The sequence below is a fragment of the Cibotium barometz genome, chromosome 31 (genome assembly GCF_041138505.1).
Source record: "Cibotium barometz isolate CiBa-2024 chromosome 31, ASM4113850v1, whole genome shotgun sequence".
Lineage (NCBI taxonomy): Eukaryota > Viridiplantae > Streptophyta > Polypodiopsida > Cyatheales > Cibotiaceae > Cibotium > Cibotium barometz.
The window spans coordinates 43578993-43589388 of record NC_141076.1 but is presented as its reverse complement, the minus strand read 5'-3'; positions in this window follow the sequence as shown (position 1 = coordinate 43589388).

The window sequence follows — 10396 nt, the reverse complement described above, 5'->3', positions numbered from 1 at the left end:
AGCGCGAGAGGGGTGGAGTCTGCTGACTACTACAATAGCAAGAGGGGTTGAAGGAGGAGGCATCTCCATGTAGCGCCCGCCCAACAAGCTATGTTGACAGAGAGCGCGAGAGGGGTGGAGTCTGACTACTGCAATAGCAACAAGAGGGGTTGAAGGAGGAGGCAGCTCCATGTAGCGCCCGCCCAACAAGCTGCGCTGACAGAGAGCGCGAGAGGGGTGGAGTCTGACTACTCCAATAGCAAGAGGGGTTGAAGGAGGAGGCAGCTCTACACAACCTGTAGGGGTGACAGAGGGACCTACAACCTATGGGCGGTTTCCTGGACATCAAAGCTCAAAACAGTCTACCACATGGAGGGTGGGCATTAGCACTGTAAACTATATAGAGATGCCCTAAACTACTTGAAGAATAGATCCTCGATTCAAGGGATCTACAGTTGGGGAAGGTACTTAGAAAAGCTCCATTACAATGAATATATCTAGTGAACTTTCCAAAGATAAAAGCTCCAATACAATGAATATATCTGGTGAACTTTCCAAAGTTGCCCTCCTCATTGCCACAGGGGAGAGCAAAGCAACTACATGAAGAATAGATGTGGACATTAATGAGGCTCTTTTGGGTAAGAGCATCAAAATTCAAAAGATTTCCATGTGCAGATGACATGTAAGATCTTTACAACCCTTACTATTTGCGTGGAAAATTTTGAAGACATAAAGCATGGCAGCTAGCTTTTGACTTTGCCATAGGACTGATATATCAGCAAATCTATAGCTACTATGAGCTGGTTTGTTGCCTTCTAACCCACCATATGTGAACATTCAAAGAGTGATTTTTGACATAATTTTTCCAAGCAAGGATGTCCAAAATTTTCCAGCCATTCTCCATCAATCCACTCATCCACTTTGAGGCACTTTTCAATTTGCCGCCAACCCCATGGTGTTCAAATTACTGCTTCTAAGGGATGAAAGCTAGACTAGATAGGGGGGTTACCATTTTCTGTACTTATGATGTAATCCCCACCCTAGTTTAGTAAATACACACTACATATGGCTAGAGGCCCACTTTTTAATGTAGGAAAGCGGTGTTTCCATTGGTAATAAGCATTACCTTTCACCATATTAGCATCATTGGACCCATTCTTGATCCCTTTTGATTAAATCATCACCATTATAGATCTTCCATGGTGTTTCTTGATGCATTAAGGGATTTTTTGCCATAGCCATACATGCCTATAATGCTTTGCATTTGAGTCTACATCAAATTGGTGACTCTTTTGGCAATAATGGCTTCACATAGGTAAGATTGATTGCATTTTAGTGAATTTGGAATGATTATGGCACATTACATGCATAATGGTATATGGGAGATACATGCTATGACTCATATGGATGGCTTTCATGTGTTTCCTTGAGCCTTGAGCCTTGGGTGAAAGATTTAGTACCAGATACATCATAAAGCTTATGCTTATGAGTTGTAATGATTTGACATGTTTGTACGTTATCTACACTCTCATCCATTTCTAAGATTTCATTTAATTCTTGATTAATTAGAAATCTAGATATGTGGTGAGAGTACCTTGGCAATAAGGAGAAGAGGCCAAGGAGAGTGCGTCTTGAACTTTCTATGCCGTGAGTGCCATGGGAAAGTGGTACAGAAAGGGATTAGGTACAATCGTGTGGTGAAGACTTGGCCCAAACTCTTGCCCTTGGATATCAAACATGGATAAGAGGTTTGGAAGAGTTAGGACTAGGATATCGGCAAGCTTTAATGTGCTTATCATCGACACAAATCAATCGGTATTGCATTGGTACAATGGGGGCAAGTGGATATATAAGCTTTACATTTGATTTTTTTCCCATTGAGATTTGGTTCCCAAAACAAAGGAGGTTATGGCAAAATTTTACCAAAATCTCATGGGAACATTGAATTGATGCATGCTTGAGCAATTTCTTATTGCCCTATTGATCAAAGGATGCCTATGCACATGTATGAAAGACAACGGAGTGCTTTGGTGGGGGTGAATTGAGGGTTTCAAGTTTTTTAGCAGTATACAAAACCTTTATTTAGTTAAAGAGGGTTTGGGCTGAATTGAATTTGAGCATAGGGTTGTGTTCCCCACTCCTTAAGCTTTGTATCAAGCCCTTAGCCTTGCCATTTGGATAACTAAGCAATTAGATACACCAAATCTTGTGTCGACTACCCTGTTTCTACAGATTTTGAGCTATCCAAACTGAAGAAAAATTGGAACCATAGTTGGATATAATTTTCTTAAGGCCCTCCATAGAGCTAAAGAACTCCAAATGAATACTCCTTTTTGATGGTCAAAAGGGGAAAATACTCACCAATTAACTTTCTATAAAAGTTAAAACAGAGAGTACTTTTTACATTGACCAAGGTCAAAGTGATCACATAGGCGGATTCTACACTCCATATTGACCAAGGTCAAAGTGATCACATAGGTGGATTCTACACTCCATTACCTATCCATAGAGCTAAGGATCACGCAATTTGGAGTTTGGGAGCATTTCCAACTAGAAACTGATCAATTTTCATAATGGCATCAAAGTCAAAGGGCAAAGGCACTTACAAAGAGGTTGTTGGAGAATGATGGTGGTGCATTAGAGGCAAAGAAAGATGCAAGGCAAGATGATCAAGGGGAGATTAATGCACAAGCTCAGGGGGTTCACCTAAAAATATATAAGTGTAGCACGTGAGTTCATCAAGAGGGGTATATTAATTCAAAAAAGTTACAAAATTATATTTACAATATTGAAAAAAAATTGTAAGTTTATGAAGAAAAATGGGGTAATTTTATTCATAAAAGAATGTAAGTGAAAGGGGTTTTTTAAATACTCCTTGAATGCACATGATACATAAAATTTCTTAGAGGTGAACCCATCGAGTGCACAAGAAAATGTGGAAAGGCAACAAGTGACACCTATGCGACAAGGGTCTAGTAGCAGCGGCGAAGATCAAATGTCACTTTTCTTATAACATTTGCTTGCAACAGGATGAGCAAAAAAACTTGCTAAGGTTTGAAGTGATTATGGAAGGCTTGAATCAAAGACCGCAAGCTAGTTTTTGTGATGATCAATTCTTTGATCGTTTGGATCAACGATTCAAAGATATGGATCAACATTTTCAAAGAATTGGGAATACATTGTATGATGGCAAGCTCACCCTAAACCCCCCTTGACACACATCCAACAAGAGATTACTTGGTGAACCACAACTATTGTGAGGATCTTTCCAATGGCTGAGCTCATAACCCTAGAGGTCTCCAAGCTCTACAACTCCTTGAGAAGCAATTCCACTGCAACTCCCGCGAGCATTGTCACACCGCCGCGTTACACTACGAGTACTCATCCCTCCTCTCACCTCACTTCACTCACACGCACTCACTAGCATGAACTAGGGAGAGAGATTAGCAAGAGGATTATCAAGAGCAAGACTCAATTACACAATTAGAGAGTATGTTGTATTATGAGAGATATTCACTTATATACATGGCCATAAGTGTTCACACTCACTTAAACTGTGGTCAGCCGGGCACTTTAGGCTCTCATAAGAGGCCTAATGCTAATACAATGACTACTCTCATAATGTATCCATGAATTACATCACTTAGGACTTCATCCTAACTTGCTACCATACGCTCTTTCACTGTTTTGGGCTCTGGCCAATCTACGGCGACTGCTGCTTGGATTTTAGCGAGGTCATGAGAAATCCCATCCTTAGATACTATAAATCCCAAGTATTCGACATTGTCAGCAGAGAAACTACACTTGCTCGTTTTTGCAAAGAGTTGGTTCTTCCTTAGGATCTCCAGGACTTTATGCACATGATCTTCATGATCTGCTACATTCTTAGAGTATACCAAGATGTCATCGAAGAAGACAAGAACAAATTTATCCAAGTATTCTATGAGAATATCCTGCATGAGGTGATTAAACGTTGTTGGAGCATTTGTTAGTCCGAATGGCATGACTGTAAATTCATAATGCCCATATCGAGTATTGATGGCTGTCTTGGGGATATCTTGATCCTTAATTTTGACCTAGTAATATCGAGATTTGAGATCTATCTTTGTGAATATTTGGGTTCCACTTAATCGATCCAAAAGTTTGTCAATCCTAGGGATAGGATACTTATTTTTGACTGACAATCCTCTGTAATCAATACAGTGTTAACGTTCCATCTTTCTTTTTCTGAAAGAGAACGGCGCACCCCAAGGTGAAACACTGGGTCGTCTTACGAATCCTTTCTCTAGCAATTGTCTTAACTGCTCCTTAAGTTCTATGGCTTCTAGGATTGGCATCTTGTATGCACGTTGGGCTATTGGATGAGCTCTGTGAGGGTTAGCTCTATCTCATGATCTACTTCACGAATTGGAGGCATCTCAGTCAGCTCTTCTAGGAATACATCAGCACACTCACTTAGCCACTCTGGTTCCTTAGCCTTGGATTTTCAGCCTACTAGTAAATGACTAATTGCAGAACTGGGGATCCAAAAATTCCAATTCCTTGAACTTGATTCCCATGAAGTCGAGGAAAGAGATGGTTCCCTTGTGACAGTGAATGTCAGCCTGATTCTTATGGCGCCAATCCATTCCAAGGATTCCGTCATAAATTCCCAAGGGTAAGACTCTGAACTGGAAGTCTATTACATTCCCATCTAGATTAAACTGAATAGAGTCTGTCTCATGGTGTGTGAAAAGAATCTTCCCACTGGCCAATTCTACTTGCATAGGTTTCCCTATTTTCTGCTCTAGGACTGACTTACGCAAACATCCTAGGGAAATAAAAGAATGTGTACTACCTTGAACCAATCAAAAGCTTAAACTGCTTACCCTTGTACTCTACTAGAGTCTGAAGGACCGAGAACTGACGATTCTGCCCTTGATGTTCAATGGCGGCATAAATCTATCCTCTTTTTTCCTCCACTACATCAGCTATTGTGGTGGCTCTTGTGGCTGCTGCTGTCTGGGGGTGGAACTCTCTCTCTCTAGCTTCCCCAATTCTGGGAGGGGGATTTGAGACTACTTTGCATTGAGGCTGTAGGGACTGAGCTAGAATTCTTCTAGGGTTGCCCTGATTTTGGCGAGAGGGACCTTTATTAGATTGATGCGAAGGAGTCGGTCTCGGTATTCTAGGACCTTGGCTTCCCTAGCCCATTGACATAGAAGGATTTGGGTAGTCCTTGAGCTTGTGCCCAAAACCCTGACAGCCAAAACACCTATTCTCACTTCGAAGCTCTTCCTTCTGCATCCTGGAAAGAGCCAGAGTTCCAGAAAATGTATTCTGAGGAAAAGGCCTTCCTTCCATTCTAAAACTTCCCATCTCTTGGTTTTGATTAGGACCTTGCTGTCTCTTAGGAGAGGCAAAAAGTTGGAAGCACTTCCTGGGGTTTGTAATCTTTTGAAGGACGAGGGAGCTGGCTTCAATGGGACCTTGACAACAAAGGCCTTGGCAAAATCCTTTGCCACATTCACACTACTTCAGCCATAGAAACTGGCTTATCATTCTTCACCAGGGTATCCAAAGGTTTGTTTATTCCCCAAATGAGCCTCGCCCCATCAGCTGTTCTTTATCCAACAGTGGTGGTGAATATTTGAGGAGGAGAGCGAACGCCTGGTGATATTCCTCCGTGGTTCGGCTTCCCTGGGTTAGCTCTAGGAACTTGTTCATCTTTGTTTCCAACAAGAAGCCTGGAGGACATAATCTCTTTTTGAGGTATGCTTTGAGATCATCCCACGTCTGGGTGTTCTGATCCAAGCGGTTTGTCTCGCAGTGGTTCCTCCATGCTACTTTAGCTGTTTCTACAATCTTCAGTCTGGCAAGAGCCACCTTACTTTTCTCGTTGTACACTGTGACATCGAAGTACTCCTCCATAGCTCCGATCCACTTTTCTACTGCCTCGCCTGAGTGTTCCCCTTCGCCCTTAAAGGGACCTGGTTGAGACCTGTGTAGAGCTTTGCGAACATCAGGGTCAAGCTCATCCTCATCCATGTGAGGATCTGGCTATCTACCACGGTTCGCACGCCTCATGATTCTGCCAAAACAATACATCGTTAAATTTTCTATTCGACTTCGTTCCGAGATTCTAAGACTTAGGAAGTTCAAAATTAATTCATTCAACAAGGTGATTGTTCTACTATAAATCCATGACATATGTCCTGAGAAAACAAAACTTATTCCTTTAAACTTAATATCTGGTGTTCATAATCACTTAGACAACTGGAATTTTTATAAAACATTCTTTATTTACATAAGGTTTGTAATATATACATAGAGCAACATGGCTCGAAAAGTCAATGCCTCATTGCATACGCATGAAGTGGCAAAATAGCAGCGAAGCTATGGCAAAATTTTTAAAAAATAATACATATCTTATTTTTATGCATCATGCTAAAAGAAGACTTCCTACCATATTCTAGGATTGAATATCCTATGCTAAAAGAATGATTTTCATCATATTCATGGGAAACTAATTTTTAGTGTTTATGCATAAATAAGTAATAAAGAAAAGAAAAAATTTTGATAATTTTATTTTTATGCAAAAAGAGGAATTCCCATGATAATGGAGATCCATGTAATTAAATGGAAAAAGAGAAATTTTTGGTATATTTGAATAATGGATATTTTTGTTTAATTTAAAGAGGAATTTTAGATAAATTTAATTTAAAGAGGAATTTTAGACAAATTTATTTTATGCATGAGAAATTTTTAAATGATAAAAGAGGAATTCCCATGACATTTGGAATTCAATCATTTGAATGGTAAAAGTGGAATTCTTGGCACAATTGAAATAATGGATATTTTTATTAAAGAAAAGAGGAGTTTTAGATAAATTTATTTTATGATAAAAGAGGAATTCCCATGACATTTGGAATTCAATCATTTAAATGCAAAAAGAGGAATTCCCATTATATTTGAGATCCAAGAAATTAAATGGTAAAAGAGGAATTTTTGGCATAATTCAAATTATGAGTATTTATCAAAAGTGAAATTTTGAGCATTATTGGAAAATATGGATAGAATTGATTTTTGTAAATCCCATAAATCTTTTACTCAAAAGAAGAATATTGAATATATTTCATTTGAGAAATTTGAGAATGAATATGAGAATGTCCGTCGAGAAAAAGTACCTTTATCTAGGCCAAGCAATTGACAGAAATTTAGAAAAGTCTCATCAGTATTGAAAAAGAAAATGTTACTAAATGTGAATAGATGTGAATAAGATGAATGAACAAATGAGAATGAGATGTGAGGATATGTGAAAGGATGTGATGTGATGTAAATGGATGTGGATGTGGATGTGATAAGATGTGAGGTGATGTAAATAGATCTTGATGTGAATCAAGAGATGCGAATGAGATGTGAGGATATATGAAAGGATGTGATGTGATGTAAATGGATGTGGATGTGGATGTGATAACATGTGATGTGATGTAAATGGATGTGGATGTGAATGTGAATGAAGAGATGAGAATGAGATGTGAGGATATGTGAAAGGATGTGATGTGATGTAAATGGATGTGGATGTGGATGTGATAAGATATGATGTGATGTAAATGGATGTGGATGTGAATGAAGAGATGAGAATGAGATGTGAGGATATGTGAAAGGATGTGATGTGATGTAAATGGATGTGATAAGATGTGATGTGATGTAAATGGATGTGGATGTGGATGTGGATGAGATGTGATGTGATGTAAAGGGGTGTGGATGTGAATGTGATGAGATGTGGATGAAATGTGATGTGATGTGAGTATATGAGGATGTGAATGTGAATAGATGTGAATGAGATGTGATGATATGTATGGGTGTGATGTGATGTAAATGGATGAGAATAAGATGTGAATGTGAATGAATGGATGGATGTGGATAGACGTGCATGTGAATGACTGGATGGATGTGGATGAATGAGATGGGATGTGTATGGATGTGATGAAATATGGATAGATGTGGATGTAATGTAATGTGGATGGAATGAATGAGATATGATGTGGATGTGATGTAATTAATGAGATGTGATTTAATTAATGAGATGTGATGTAATTGAGATATGATGTGGATGTGATGTAATGTGGATAGAATGTATGTGATGGGATGGGGATGCAATGAATGTGATAGATGTGAATAGATGCGATGAGATGTGAATGGATGTGAATTAGGATGGAATTAATGAGATGTGATGTAATTGAGATATGATGTGGATGTGATGTAATGTGGATAGAATGTATGTGATGGGATGGGGATGCAATGAATGTGATGGATGTGAATAGATGCGATGAGATGTGAATGGATGTGAATGTGACGTGATGTAAATAGATGTGAATGGATGAGATGTGATGTGAATGGATGAGATGTGGATGTGATGTAATTAGGATGGAATTAATGAGATATGATGTGATGTAATTAGGATGGAATTAATGAGATATGATGTGGATGTGATGTAATGTGGATAGAATGTATGTGATGGAATGGGGATGTAATGAATGTGATGGATGTGAATAGATGCAATGGATGTGATGTAATTAGGATGGAATTAATGAGATATGATGTGGATGTGATGTAATTAGGATAGAATGTATGTAATTAGGATGGAATGTATGTAATTAGGATGGAATTAATGAGATATGATGTGGATGTGATGTAATTAGGATAGAATGTATGTAATTAGGATGGAATTAATGAGATATGATGTGGATGTGATGTAATGTGGATAGAATGTATGTGATGGGATGGGGATGCAATGAATGTGATGGATGTGAATAGATGCGATGAGATGTGAATGGATGTGAATGTGACGTGATGTAAATAGATGTGAATGGATGAGATGTGATGTGAATGGATGTTATGTGATGTGATGTGGATTGGGGTAGATGTGAATGGATGAGATATGATGTGAATGGATGTGATGTGATGTGAATCAGGATAGATGTGAATGGATGAGATGTGATGACATGTGATGTGATGTGAATCGGGATAGATGTGAATGGATGAGATGTGATGTGATGTGAATCGGGGTAGATGTGACGGATAAGAATGGATGGAGGACGATGGGAATACATATGATTGGATGTGGATTAAGCAAAGTGAATTGATTTAAAAGAATGTGGAATAATGAGAAATGATGTGGAACGATGTGGAAAGATGAGAGTTCACTTTTTTATGTCAAGAATGCTGGGGAAGATTGCTGTTGTTTGACCTTTAACCTAGTGGATCTAATTAAGGGATGACAAATTGAGAACCTGCATAACTGAAATTCCCATGGAGGAATGTTCAGATGGAATCTTTGATCTGATAAACCATTCTTTTATAAGGATATGAATGATATGTTCTGAATGAATTGTTATCTGATAATGAGTTCTATATGTTCTTCTTGTAGAAGTGATCTTTATCCTAGGATTCTATGTGTTTGGGTTGACCAGACTATAAGGAACTCAAAATCAGTTGGATCTTAAGGGAAAGAGTTTGTCCTCCAACTGCGAGATGAGGACCTCTCACGTTTTTTAAGTGGGGTAGGATATAAGATTCCTCCCTCCAGCTTTTAAGGTGAAAAGATGTAAGAACCTCCCCTTCTGTTCTTGAAATTATTCCCCTCTCTAAAACAGAAGAAAGATCTTGTTTTACCTTGTTTTAGCATAGAGAGAAAAAAGTCTAGAGAGAGATAGTCCTAAATTAAGATATCTTTGGATATAAAAATCCTCCTAGTGTCTAAAATGGATTCCCCTGAAACAGAAATTCAAAAAGAACTTTCCAATGTGCATTTGAAATTAATTGAAAATGTGTATAAAGGACCTCAGCCTAAGGGTCTACATTTTCAGAAAATTTTGGATTATGGTCCAATTAAGGTTCCAATGGGCCAATTGGATTAATCCAAGTTTTGGGATGAGATAAATCCAAAGAATTAAAAAAAAACCCAAAAATGAGTAAATGCTCACATAAGATGAAGAGTTGACTGAGTACAAGGTTTATTAGTTAAAAACTATGAGATATTACTAAAAAAATGAGATATTTTGGAATAATGATGTATTTTTGTGTTAACCTATGACGGACATTGAGACGTATTATGTTTTACGTCATTAATTTAAATATTCTGAGTCATGGGCCGGGCTTGTCGGCACCATATGTTAAGGATGAAGGGATTGGGTGATCGCTGATGAGAGGCGCACCTTGAATATCAGTAGGATAAGGGTTAGGATCGGCCGGCCATGTATGGGCGCCCAGTGTGAACGGCCAAGTCACCTATAAGAGTCAAATGTAACCCTAAAATCCTCATTCTCATGTGTTGTGAATAGAAGAGTGCTCTTGCCTTATCTCCTTGGTTTCCTTCTCCTGCGTGTGTGTGAGAGAGAGAGAGAGAGAGAGAGTGAGAGAGCGATCGAGCGCA